This window comes from Schistocerca piceifrons, chromosome 1 (genome assembly GCF_021461385.2).
Source record: "Schistocerca piceifrons isolate TAMUIC-IGC-003096 chromosome 1, iqSchPice1.1, whole genome shotgun sequence".
In the NCBI taxonomy this organism is placed as follows: domain Eukaryota; kingdom Metazoa; phylum Arthropoda; class Insecta; order Orthoptera; family Acrididae; genus Schistocerca; species Schistocerca piceifrons.
The window spans coordinates 1,149,814,240-1,149,828,467 of record NC_060138.1 but is presented as its reverse complement, the minus strand read 5'-3'; the positions used below and the strand labels follow the sequence as shown (position 1 = coordinate 1,149,828,467).

General features: G+C 43.1%; 1 protein-coding gene across 1 annotated transcript in view; it reads left to right on the top strand.

Moving 5' to 3' along the window:
- Nucleotides 1-14,228, top strand: part of LOC124778758 (RNA-binding protein Musashi homolog Rbp6) — a 1,305,122-nt gene that overhangs the window by 950,809 nt on the left and 340,085 nt on the right. The gene's annotated exons all lie outside the window — the stretch shown is intronic.

Sequence of the window (14,228 nt, the reverse complement as noted above, 5' to 3'; positions counted from 1 at the left end):
ATTTGTGGCACAACTTGACTAGAAGAAGGGATCGGTTGGTAGGACATGTTCTAAGGCATCAAGGTATCACCAGTTTAGTATTGGAGGGCAGCGTGGAGGGTAAAAATCGAATAGGGAGACCAAGAGATGAATACACTAAGCAGATTCAGAAGGATGTAGGTTGCAGTAGGTACTGGGAGATGGAGAAGCTAGCACAGGATATAGTAGCATGGAGAGCTGCATCAAACCAGTCTCTGGACTTAAGACCACAACAACCACATTAAAGAGCCGCTTCTTTTTCGGTGCAATTCTGACAAACCGATTTGTTGTGGTGAGTGTTAAACAACGTTCTTTGAATTAGTTCACAAATTGCAACACCTTCTAAACTTTTCACGCTAATTAAGGCCAGAGAAGCGTGGATGTACTTGTGACCGGAAAGCGATTCCTTAGTTGGAGTCGGAGGCTTTTGTTAATCCTGCCTTTTGAGTTCTTAAGGTGGTACTTTTTTTATAAACTTTCATCCCCTAATACATATTTATTTCCAAGCGAGAAGTCAAATGCCAGTTTTCATAGATTTAGTATTTAAAATACTTTAATGTAAGAAATATTTTGAAAAAATTTCCATTCTTCTTTCACTCCTTTAGAGGTTATTTTCCAAAATATTGAAACACATATTTCTCTTATTTCTAATCGAGAAGCTAAATAAAAATGTTTACAAATATAGCTTCAAAATTGTTGTTATAGTGAAACTTCAGCTGACTTGGCGTAGCCAATGTACTACGGTCGCAAAACGAGAAGTCTCATGCCAGAGGGTGACAGCACAATTAGAGGATCTGCCCTTTGCATATGCACAACAGGACTAGCGAAGCCCTAGCGGTAAACATCAGATGCCTCAATGTTAGCGTCGTAAAAGGGGCCAATGTTTGTACTCGATCAAGCTGCTGCGACTTTATCTGGTGCGGCGATAGCAGTAATTTCCAAGGAGACGCATACACCGTCTACCGTGCCATGCCGCCGAGTGCATGTTTCTTTTCTTGCTTGCTTATTACCACCCTAGAATCCTCCGAAAATAGGGCCATTTCAATTGCTCACGATAGACGTCCATACGTGAACCACAGAAGAAAGAAGTACAGAGAATAGAAACGAAAAAGGTAATGTGCACTTATTAGCAGCAACTTTTCTTCAATTATCGTCTGTAATAGTCCGTCAGGAGGATGAAGGAATGCGTTGTCTGGATCTTTACAGGAAGGGCGTAAGTGAATAAGCTTTTCAGCTCCAGAGCGGTGGGTATCTGGCTCGTCGATTGCGCCATGATGAGCTGTCCGGAATGATGGATAACTTGGCTGCCGAGCGATTCCTCCCGGGTTGGCATCCCGCCAAGCTACCAGCCTGCACCTGGAGCAGTGCCGCCAACTTTTCCGCACCGAGCGTCAGACACAAGCGACTGAATGCACTGTCAAAACTCAAGTTATGAACTGCACACAACCGATCTTGTCTGTAATTAACATATATCTGACGTTACAGGCTATTAAAAAACTCATTCATCTGTTTCAGAGTGAATGAAGATAGAAATTTAGTGTAAATATTAACTTACGCATCGAGACTAAACATTTTCGTAGTTGGCAGTTGTGAGTTTCCGGTCCTTGCGGTTGTCGGCAGGGGATTGCGTGATTTCAGCTCACTCGCTCGCTTATTTCTCATTGAATGGCCGTCGAGCCGAGATAGAAACAGAATGTGTCTGACCACCGACCACGCTCTGCACCATTGCTCTCGAGTGGTATGTCTGGGTAAGAATATGAGGAACTGCCCGAGTGGCCTACAAGGTCATTCGGTCTCACCGTGGGCTATTTTGTTTGTGTGTGTGTGTGTGTGTGTGTGTGTGTGTGTGTGAAAAATCCGTCTACATGCCTCCCTTTTCAATATCTTCGGATGAAGCGCGTCGCCGCATAGCAGTGAATGCAGTAACTGTAGACAGGTTCGCAATAGGTGTAGGACAGATTTGACTATCATCTGCATGTTTGTCAAGCGTCCGCTAGAGAATAAATAGAACTTCTATAAATCTTAATGAAAGCTTTGATCCCAAACGTAAATGTAAAAAGCACTGAAGGCTGTAAGTGCATGCAAGTACTCGCTTATAAAATCGGGTAGTTGTTCTGAAAACATAAATTTTATACAGACAGTCCACCGCTGGTCGGGGCGTCTTCGCATTTCGTTGGCACTCACTTCGAAGCGGGACTCATCACTGAAGAGGACTGTATTACAATCAATGAGATTCCAGGCCTGGTGACGAAGGACAGCGGTGGTATACAAATCTGGCAGTGTTTGGCACGATATCCCTCAGGAGGACAGCCAACAATTCCATCAACCACGCCGAATAACTGCTTGCATAAGAGCTAGAGATGAACCATCGCGTTATTGACTTGCTCAGTTTGTAGAGCTCATTGTCTTGAATGAATCATCCGATTTTTCTGAAATTTTTGTCGTTTGTTTTGTCTGTACAAGTGCATCTACCGCATCTACCGATTTCCGCCGCATTCGTATGACTCCTTCTTGGTGCGTCTTTTTTTTAATCCTACAGTCTAAAGAAGTAAACACCTTGCGGTTTTTTCTTTGGGGGGGGGGGGGGTACATAAAAGACACAGTCCTTGTCCCAAATGCGATAGCTACGCTTCATGAGCTGAGAAATCGAATTGTTGCTGTAGATTCAGTAAACAGCGACCTACTGATTCGTGTGCGGAATGAAATTGACTACCGTTTCGATGCTTCTCGAGCAACACATGGAGCTCACGTTGAGTGCATGGTATAGTGCCGTGCGAACGTAAAACTTCTAATATTCTTATGTCCAGTGACATGTACAATGTGTTTCTGTCTTTCACAGTTTTTCGTAATAAACAGCTGAAATCTTTTGCTTCTTTTTTAATCACCTCGTATGTATAAGATAAGAAATTAAATTTGCACAGTTCACAGACGAATAGTGCACAGGACTTCGTCTTTCAACGTAACTGACAACAGTGGACAGGGTATGGCAGTCTGTCACAAAGGTAAACAGGTGAAAAAAAAAAGAAAAAGGAAAGCCAAATCGTGAAAAACAGCGGGTGCCTTTTGATGGGTTATAATTCACGAAAGAGAAAATTATATTCCAAATAGGTAAATTTGCTTTATGATAGTGCAGCGTTCCAAAGTTGATTTTGGAACCACTTGACTTATGCTTCTTATTGAACGTTTCCATGCTGGCGGACTGCCGGCCGAAGTGGCCGTGCGGTTAAAGGCGCTGCAGTCTGGAACCGCACGACCGCTACGGTCGCAGGTTCGAATCCTGCCTCGGGCATGGATGTTTGTGATGTCCTTAGGTTAATTAGGTTTAACTACTTCTAAGTTCTAGGGGACTAATGACCTCAGCAGTTGAGCCCCATAGTGCTCAGAGCCATTTTTTTGGCGGACTGGAGGGCCTTTACCACTAAGAGTTCATGCTCTGGTGATTGTTTACACGGTCTCTGGTAATGTGTAAACGTCATTGTACATTATAAACTGGGCTCATTGGCTGTCATATTCCTCCGGCCGCTGTGGTCGAGCGGTTCTAGGTGCTTCAGTCTGGAACCGCGCTGCTGCTACGGTCGCAGTTTCGAATCCTGCCTCGGGCACGGATGTGTGTGATGTCTTTGGGTTAGTTAGGTTTAAGTGGTTCTAAGTCTAGGGGACTAATGACCTCCGATGTTAAAGTCCCATAGTGCCCAGAGCCAATTGAACCATTTGTCATACTCCTGGCTCGTTTACGTGAAAAGTTTTAAATATTTAATTCTTTGTCCAGCGTGTTGAACATGATGGTTCAGGGACCCGCAAAGGTAGTAATTGAAAAGCGACAAATTACAGCGCCAGCTGCGACTTTTTTTTTTATATATATATAACACTACGATCGGTTTTAGCCACCCAAGCAATTTTCAGCGTGGGCTTCCAGATGACAGTGGACACGTCAGATATAGATGAAGAATAATGTGTGATTTAATATCAGCTTTTCGATGGAGTAAGGATGTCTTTCAGAAAATTCCCCGAATCTGTGGAGCGCAACTTGAAGAATAATTATTTTTACCGTCCGCGTCGCGGGTACTGCCTCCGCAACTTCATTATCCGACGTGACCTAGCGTCGCCGATGGCCGGGTTGACGGAATGGCGCGCATGCGCACTCGTTCTCGCGGGCGGCTGCTGCGGACGACGCGGCGCACCGGTCGCAGAGCCATCTATCGTCCCCTGGCGCAACCCTCGAGGGCCCAATTTCTCACGCGACCCTCGAGCTCCATATCTGAAAACCATTAGGGCGGACCGCGCAGCCACAATAAATGCGATATATTAGGCGCTCCCCGCGCCGAGCCGCGCCACGGTCGACCAGACCCGACCCGACCCGACCGACCGACCGACCGACGTAGTGACGTGTATATGGGGGCTCGGTCCGCGGCGCTAAATCACCCCGGGTTTGTCCCCCACCGCACCTGTCTCTGGCACCCGGCGCCGCTCTCCGGGGCTTTACGGTTATTACCGCAGATTTTCTTCTGACGGCGGAGCAGATGCTGTCCGGGATAAATGATTTGTGAGCCATCAGTCACCGCCCGTCTGCTGTACTGTGCGGGGCGCTTTGTTTGGCAAATAGCGTCACGATAATGAACCTGCCACGAGTGGCTGAAGTTTCTGTGCAACCAAACAACCAACTTCGTGTTCCAAGTACGTTCGCAACAAAACAAATTATGTCGTAGCAATACGGGGCGTATCTAAATATTCTGACTCAACATTCGTCTTCATTCGATAAGATAATGACTAAGGTGGCAGAAAACCTGGCGAAGATAAGATGAAAGCAGTGATGTTCGCGGATGATTTGATGATCTGGAGAAACATGGAGGAGGAGATTCAGGAACAACTGGATGCTTGAGTGGAAACTGTAAGACAGGGTGGAACGAAATTTGAATGTAAACAAATGTGAGATCATGTTTACAACTAAAAAGAAAAATAGACGAACTAACGGGATACGGATTGGAAGTGAACAATTGGGAAAGGTGGAAAGTATGGAAATAGATGGGAAATGTGACAGAAGAAAGTGGAAGAAATGATTACAGGCATGTGAAATGAAGTTCATTAGTACTGGGAATAACTAGGAGAGGCAGGAAAAGGAATGAAAGGGTGACGGAAATAGCGAAAGAGGAACCCTTGCAGAGCAGGATAGAAACATAAAGGCTAAGATGATGTGGGCACTTAAATGTAATGATAATAAGAGGACTCCCAAGAAAACGTGAAATGGAGATAAGACCGAAGGCTGAAAGGTTTGGAGGAGTGTGTTGAAAAAGGACACGAGGACCGGACCAGGGTGAATACAGGAAGATGTTGGGAAAACAGGACTAGATGGCGAGGTTTATGTTCCAAACAGACCCAGCCTCGAGCTGTAAACTGTTCGAGAGTTGACTTGGTGTGTTTGCATATTAACTGCTACTAATCAAAAAGTTCGGTGCTAAATACCAAATCAGCAGAATGAATTATCACTCTGCAGACGATTGAAACTTCCTGGTAGATAAAAACTGTTTTCCGGATTGGGACTTTAGCGATCAAGTGCTCCACCGATTGAGATTATTTTCCTATCAGAACATCCTTCGCTGCAGAGAGGAACTTCATTCTGGAAACAATCCCCTAGGCTGCGGTTAATCCATTTCTTTGCAACAAACATTCAACCAGCAGTGATTGCCCCGAAATATATGGCTCTGAGCACTATGGGACTTAACGTCTGAGGTCATCAGTCCCCTAGAACTTAGAACTACTTAAACCTAGTGCTCCACCAACTGAGCTACCGAAGCACGACTCACGCCCGGTACTCACAGGTTTACTTCTGCCAGTACCTCGTCTCCTACCTTCCAAACTTTACAGAAGTTCTCCTGCGAACCTTGCAGAACTAGCACTCCTGAAAGAAAGGATATTGCGGAGACATGGCTTATCCACAGCCTGGGGGATGTTTCCAGAATGAGATTTTCACTCTGCAGCGGAGTGTGCGCTGATATGAAACTTCCTGGCAGATTAAAACTGTGTGCCCGACCGAGACTCGAACTCGGGACCTTTGCCTTTCGCGGGCAAGTGCTCTACCAACTGAGCTACCGAAGCACGACTCACGCCCGCTACCCACAGCTCTACTTCTGCCAGTATCTCGTCTCCTACCTTCCAAACTTTACAGAAGTTCACCTGCGAACCTTGCAGAACTAGCACTCCTGAAAGAAAGGATATTGCGGAGACATGGCTTAGCCACAGCCTGGGGGATGTTTCCAGAATGAGATTTTCACTCTGCAGCGGAGTGTGCGCTGATATGAAACTTCCTGGCAGATTAAAACTGTGTGCCCGACCGAGACTCGAACTCGGGAGCTGTGAGTACCGGGCGTGAGTCGTGCTTCGGTAGCTCAGTTGGTAGAGCACTTGCCCGCGAAAGGCAAAGGTCCCGAGTTCGAGTCTCGGTCGGGCACACAGTTTTAATCTGCCAGGAAGCTTCATATCAGCGCACACTCCGCTGCAGAGTGAAAATCTCATTCTACTTAAACCTAACTAACCTAAGGACATCACACACATCCATGCCCGAGGCAGGATTCGAACCTGCGACCGTAGCGGCCGCGCGGTTCCAGACTTTAGCGTCTAGAACCGCTAGGCCACAACGGACGGCCCGAAATATATGCTGGTGAACTTCCGTGAAGTTTGGACGTTAGAAAATGAGGTACTGGCGGGAGTGAAGCTGCGAGAACGGGTAGTAGCCTTGCTTGAACGAATTGTGCATTGTGGACTAGGTAAATACTAGCAATCACTGACAGAACATCAGAGACGAACATAATGCTCCTGAAAAATAATGCCTCCGATTTTTTTATTCTGTTCTCAGTGTCGGTAGAGGTATTGCATGTCACGCACATTACTCGGTCAACTTTCCCGCTTCATTGGCGCAAACTCCAAAAGAATCGTGTAACATTGCGACGTGTAACGTATTTATGCCGGTACGTAATCGAGTTTGTAGCCATAGAAAACGTGCCTCCAACTGAAATCTATAGGAGAATGAAAGCTGTGTACGGTGATGATTGTATCGACATCAGTAATGTGTGACGTTGGGTTGTTCGTGCTCGTAATGAAAGGAACGGTGGTGCTAAACTCAACGTGCGTGACAGAACCAAAAAGTTCAAGGCCATGCCTTCAGCAAGTAATGTCATGCTGGAATGTTCAAGGTGTGGTGCATTTGAAATTCATGCCCAAAGGCACCACCATAAGCTCTGCAAGGTACTGCGAGACCCTCAGGATACTGAAAGCACGTATTCGAAGAATTCATCCATGCATGGAGCACTCTCTCCTTCCACATAACAATGCCAGCCACGCAAGAGCGCTGGGACATCTGCAGTAACCTGACGCTTTGGTTTCACTGTTATCTATCATCCTCCACAAAGTCCCGATTTCACCCCACCAGATTTTCATCTATTCCCAAAACATAAAGAACATCTTAGAAGACTTCATTCTGATTGTGCTGAAGCGGTGAAAGCAGGGGTGATGTTGTGGCTTCATCTACAAAGTCAAGCGGTCTACAATGACAGTGTCAACAAACTGGCCTCTCACTCGGAGAAATGTATTGTCACCTGGGTGACTACGTCGCTAAATAATTACATAGACATTAAGAACACAGATTTAGAATGTACATGACGTTTATATTATTTAAAAAGCTTCAAGAATTTCCACATAAAAAATTCGGAGACATTACTTTTCAGCATGCCCACTTATTACAAAACCCAACTGAGAATTCCATACTACAAATAAACAATTTTTGCACGTGGATCACTGGTCACTGTCTTTATTATCCAAAGACAAAAGAAGAGGCAACATTGTTGTTATATACAGCTTACACCGTAGATAATCACAACCATATAGCAAAGCGTCCCAAATACCATGCATGGTTTCAGATGCAGTTGGAGGAAAGGGAATAATATTTTCATACAATTTATCTCAGGAACAGTGGTTTCATTCCCTTCCGTTGGAACCGAGAGACGAAATTTTACTTCACAGTATGATAAGGACTGTCCCAATTCTTATAATATTTTATTTTATTTATTTACTAAAACAGCAAGAATTGCAATTTACTGAATACCTGTAGCGTAAATGATTTATACGGCCTAAAATAACGTATTTTAGAAGTGGATGGAAGAGGACTCTTGGTTAATGCATCTTTATCCAACAACCGTTAAAGAAGAATCTCTAAGTAGGAACAATAGGTATTTTATGCTAATAAGCAGAATGAGCTCAACTTCGCAGGAGATCTGTACATTATTTCATTTTACCTTCAAGAAGAAGGTTTTATGCAGGCAACTGAACTTTTTTAGAGTTAAACGGAGTAAAAAGAAAAATAACTTAGCGGATTATTCACAAGAAAGAAAAGTTGGATCCTAAAAATGAAGAGAGATAGGTATTATTTTTCTTTCAGCCAAATTATAAAGTAATTATGACTAAAAGAAAACGGCATTAAAGGCAGGCCGAGAAGGCAGGTATTCGGAGGGAAAGGAAATCTTGAAAGGGAGGAAGGAGGCCCTTAAAAAAATTAATCTGCCACGTAGTTTCAATACCCGAATCGTTTTATGGATTTTTAACGCATTTAATAATATTTTATCTCTGGTGGCGCTTCGGATGTGATTTCTTCTAATTGTGTGTGAGACTGCTTGTATGCGATTTTTACCAAATAGGATTGAAAGAGGACATCGAGAAAGTTCATAGAATGGCAGATCGTTCTGTATTGTTATGAAATAGAAGGGAGGGTGTGACGGATATTATAGACGAGTTGGGCTGGCAGTCACTAAAGCAACAGATGTTTTTTTCGTTACTGTGAAAACTTTTCGTGAAATTTCAATTACTAACTTCCTCCGTCTAATACCAAACCATTTTGTTCAGTCACATCAGCAATAGGGGAAACGAACACGGTGATGAACTAAGAGAAATCAGAGTTCGCACGGAAATATCTAGGAGTTAAATTATGCCACGTACTCTTCCATAGTGGAACGGTAGGGAAATAGTCTGATAGCGGTGTCATACACCCTCTGCCAAACAATTACGTGTGAATTGCGGAATAATCATGTAGATGTAGATTTTCATAGCCGGAGTATATCTTGAGAAGTATGTCAAGCGAATCCGGGTTTTCAACGTAAGCTAGGATTATATACTATCCGTTAAAGAGTTTCATTAAGGTGCGAATAAACTTGCGAACCATGTGGCTCATGAAACGCTCGCGAGCACGTTGTCTGCAAATGTTTACATTGCTTACGACCGATTCGTGAGCAGTTCGGGAAAGCTACCTGCTGATGTTTTTTTCTTTTCCGGCGAAGAGACTGAACTTTCAGGCTCAGTCAAGATGGCACTACTTAAAAAGTTTGTAAGTGTCTATGCGCGTGCAAACAGTGTGGCTCAAAGAATGATCAATCGAAGCTCTTCGGCCGGCCGTAGTGGCCGAGCGGTTCTAGGCGCTACAGTCCGAAGCCGCGCGACCGCTACGGTCGCAGGTTCGAATCCTGCCTCGGGCATGGGTGTGTGTGATGTCCTTAGGTTAGTTAGGTTTAAGTAGTTCTAAGTTCTAGAGGACCGATGACCTAAGCAGTTAAGTCCCATAGTGCTCAGAGCCATTTGAACCATTTTCAAGCTCTTCGCAACAGGGTTCGCGAGTGTTCGAGAGTTTCTGCGTACCTCAGTAGTCAATAATCTACGCGATCACAACACAGTAGAGTTGTCCAGGAGCGCCCCCAATTGGAGATACTTCAGAACACTAATCGAAATAAAACAGTGAAGGCATCACGAGGGGTTTACTTCCTAGCAGTGTTGTGGCCTTGCATCCGTACGGTCCGTGAATTGGTTTATACAGATAGGTGTATCTATGGTTTAACATGGACTCTAAGGCACGGTGTCGAGTGGCATTACTCACTCGTACAAACCGCTTCCAGAGGTGAAATAAGTGATCAGTGACAGAGAAACGCTCTATGACTGGTCTAATACTGATCCATCTACATCTACAAGATTACTCTACAGTTCACTATTAAATCCTGTCAAGAGGTTTGTTCGAAGCAACTTCAAGCTATTTCTCTGCCGTTCCTCCCTCGAACGGCGCGCGAAAAGAACGAGCACCTGACAATCTTTCTGTGAGAACTCAGATCTCTATTCTTTCATTACGATGATCATTTCTCCCTATGTACAGTATGTGGGCACCAACAGAATCGCCATCGGAGAAGAAATTTGATGACTGAAATATCACGAGAAGATGCCTTTGTTTTAATGATTGCCAACCCAATTCACGTATCACGTGCGTAGCATTTTCTCCCCTATTTGGCGATAGAACAAATGGGCTGTTCTCCTTTGAACTTTTTCGATGTTCTCCGTGGGTCCCGTCTGATACGGATCCCACAGTGCACAGCAATACTCCAGAAGAGACCAGACAAGCGTGGTATAACCAGTCTCTTTAGTAGAACTGAAGCACTTTCTAAATGTTCTGCCACTAAAACGCTGTCTTTGGTTTGCTTTCCCCACATCATAATCGAAAGGCTGTAAATTGAGCTAAACACTTCCAATTTAAATTATTCGTAATTATAATCCTTAAGTATTTGCAGCCTGTAGATTTGTTTGATATATCGTGTAACAGAAATTTAGCAGATTCTTTGTAGTATTCATGTGGGTGACTTCACACGTTTCATGATTTAAAGACAATAGACACTTTTCGCACCATACATATATCTTATTTACACCGTTTTGCAATTGGTTTTGAGCAAAAAAAAAAAAAAAGTTCAAATGGTTCTGAGCACTATGGGACTTAACATCTGTGGTCATCAGTCCCATAGAACTTAGAACTAATTAAACCTAACTAACCTAAGGACATCACACACATCCGTGCCCGAGGCAGGATTCGAACCTGCGACCGTAGCAGTCGCGCGGTTCCGGACTGCGCGCCTAGAACCGCTAGACCACCGCGGCCGGCGGTTTTGAGCAACTGACGTCTTCAAACAATCTAAGTGTGCTGATCACATTTCCTTCTACGTGGTTTATGTACTTCAGAAACGGCAGAGGTCCTATAACACTTTCTTGGAGAACGGCAGATATTACTACTGTTTCACGTGATGGCCTTACGACAGTTACTGCGAACTGAACTCACGAATCCAGTCGCACAACTGAGCTGATACGCCATACACAAGCAAACTGAATAGAGGTCGCTTGTGAGGTACGGTGTGAAAAGCCTTTTGGAAATTTAAAAATATGAGGTCAATTTGACATCCCCTGTCAATAACATTCATTACTTCATGAGAATAAGCAGCTACTTGTGTTAGACAAGAACGATATTTTCTGAATCCGAGATGATTGTTTGTCATTAAATAGTTTTCAAATGGTTCAAATGGCTCTGAGCACTATGGGACTTAACATCTGAGGTCATCAGTCCCGTAGACTTAGAACTACTTAAACCTAACTAATCTAAGGCCATCACACACATCCATGCCCGAGGCAGGATTGGAACCTGCGACCGTAGCGGTCGCCCTCTTCGAGACAGAAGCACCTAGAACCGCCCGGCCACAGCGGCCGGCAATATATAGTTTTCTTCGAGGTAATTCATAATGTTCGAACACAGCATACACCACAAAAGCCTACAGCAAATCGACGTTGGTGATAAGGGTCTGTAATTCAGTGGATTACTTCTAATTGCTTTCGGGTGTTGGTGTGACTTGTATAACTTACCAATCTTTAGCGTCTGCATCTTTCGACGAGCCAGCGGTTCTATATGATTGCTAATATTCATATAGTCATCAAGCCTGACATTTTGATTAGCACATACAAAATACCCTAAAATCAGATTATTTGATCATCATTGTAATCAATAAACTGACAACAACATATTTCGATCCTCAGTATTATGTTCTACAAACGTCAGTATCTTGATATCTAAGAACACAAGTTCACACTGGACGCGGTTGGCGAACGAAACCGAAGATGGCACTGTTTAAGAAACCATTCCGAAAATTAGAGAAACCACGGGAAAGCTACATCAGGTGGACTTGACAGGCATTTGCACCTCAGCCTTTTCAAATATTCGTTTAGTTTTTAAATTACTGCGACAATTGACACAATAAAACATTCATAGACGTTGTTAATAGAATAGAAAATAGTCACAAATGAACGTAACTAATTGACGGCTAATAACATTGAATTATACAGTTATACTTGTATATAGAGGAATGGCTTTCATCACACTCAATTTAGTCTAGAAACAAATTCTGTTGTATTGTTTTAGTGTAACATTTCATTACCAACTGGCGGCAATGTGCCCTCTGCAATGGGTTTCGATGAGCGCCGTACTGAAATGATGTAAAGGCTCTCTATATATTTGAACCTGAATGGCTGCAGTGCGTGACATACAAATCTTATGATCGTGGTTAATTGCGTTCCGCTCATAAGCGATGGTACGAGCCTATGGCATGGAGTTACTGAAATGGCAGAGGTCCGATGCTACATTGTAATCCCCTCCTGTCAATGCCGCTGGGAGAATGATAAATAACAGTAATTTTTGACCTACCTCATGGGTGCTACAGGGCAACGAGGCAATCAGTAGCCGTCAAAGTCGATTAAATTTATTTGGCGCACTGCACAAGTTGCGGATTAGACGGGCATTTGAAAGAGCTGCACCAGTGCTCGAAATAAACTGGCGTCATTTATTTTAAATTGCTTTATGTCGCTACTGATGGGGTCCCGTTAATCATAGGAACGATGCAAAATCCTATTTATAAGCGAGAACGAAAGTGGCCTTATTTTGCAGCAGCTACACTATTCCGAAAGGTACTCATCCCCTACACCGCAAATAAATGGTGGAATGCGTATCGTATACAGGAAATGAATATATGTACAGTTCATATCAATGTAACGACTCAGATTTTTACGGTAGTAGTTGTCGAAAGAATCGAATTTTGTTGCGTACCAGGTTAATGCCATATAAAGCTATCAAGAGACTCGTTGCAACTAAATGAGAACAATTACGAGTTAGTATCCCAGAATCGTAACCTTAAATTAGCAGGAATTTTTATAACGGATTTAATTGTAATAAGACAATAATACTGGTGGTCTATTGCTACTTCTTACTCAACATCTATATCAAAACCATGAAAGTTGCTGTGTAAGTCGTAATATTGTGCAACACTATAATGTATGCAGAATACAAAAAACGCGTTTGTCTTCTAATAAATCTCGCAACAGACTCCCATCTCTTCTCTTTTGCGGTAAACATTTCACACCTGGCCAAAGCGGACAGAATTTTTTACGTTTACACATCCTTATGCAGGTTACTCAGAACTGCTGCAATTTACGTTATATATGAAACGGATGTTGGCAACTTCATATGTAATATTTCTGCTTCTTCACGGTGATCGTTATTTGTAGAAATGCATTTTAGTGTTCTCAGCAGTCCACCGAATTTGATCACAGTGGTTGATGACAGCTGTAAGGACAAAACTGAAATTTATTGTTGTCTTTTTTCTGAACATGACTTTTCAAGTTTTGGATATTGCTTCAGTGCTACAAAAATTCAAATAAGATGTTAGTATCAGCATTTGTGTGAGTGAATAGTGTTTCAGAATTTCAGTTTGAGGCGCAATTTACATGGTTAATATGTGAATTTCAAGGCAATTCAACAGTTTTGATATGGTCCAAAATACGTTGTGTTTGCTCGGCTCTTGGGGTTTTTCAGTGAGATTAAATTATCAATAGGTAATAACTTTTTAAATGATTTATTTACTGTTCGCCAGAACCTTGTAGTGCACTTACCATCATCCGACAAATTGAAATTATAAAATTTGTATAAGTCTTAATTTCAAAGACAGTATTCCGATATGTATTTTTTCATCTACGGCTCGTTAATGCTATATCTGAGCGTACATATATTGAAGTATCTGATATATGGCAAAACGTATTGTATTATCCGACACATGGGCTGAAACGTTACAACTTCTACTACTGGACATTAAAATTGCAGATGATAAACGGGTATTCATTGGACAAATATATTATACTAGAACTGACACGTGATTACATTTTCACGCAATTTGGGTGCATAGATCCTGAGAAATCAGTACCCAGAACAACCACCTCTGGCCTTGATACGCTGGGCATTGAGTCAAACAGAGCTTGGATGGCGTATACAGGTACAGCTGCCCATGCAGCTTCAACACGATACCACGGATCATCAAGAGTAGTGA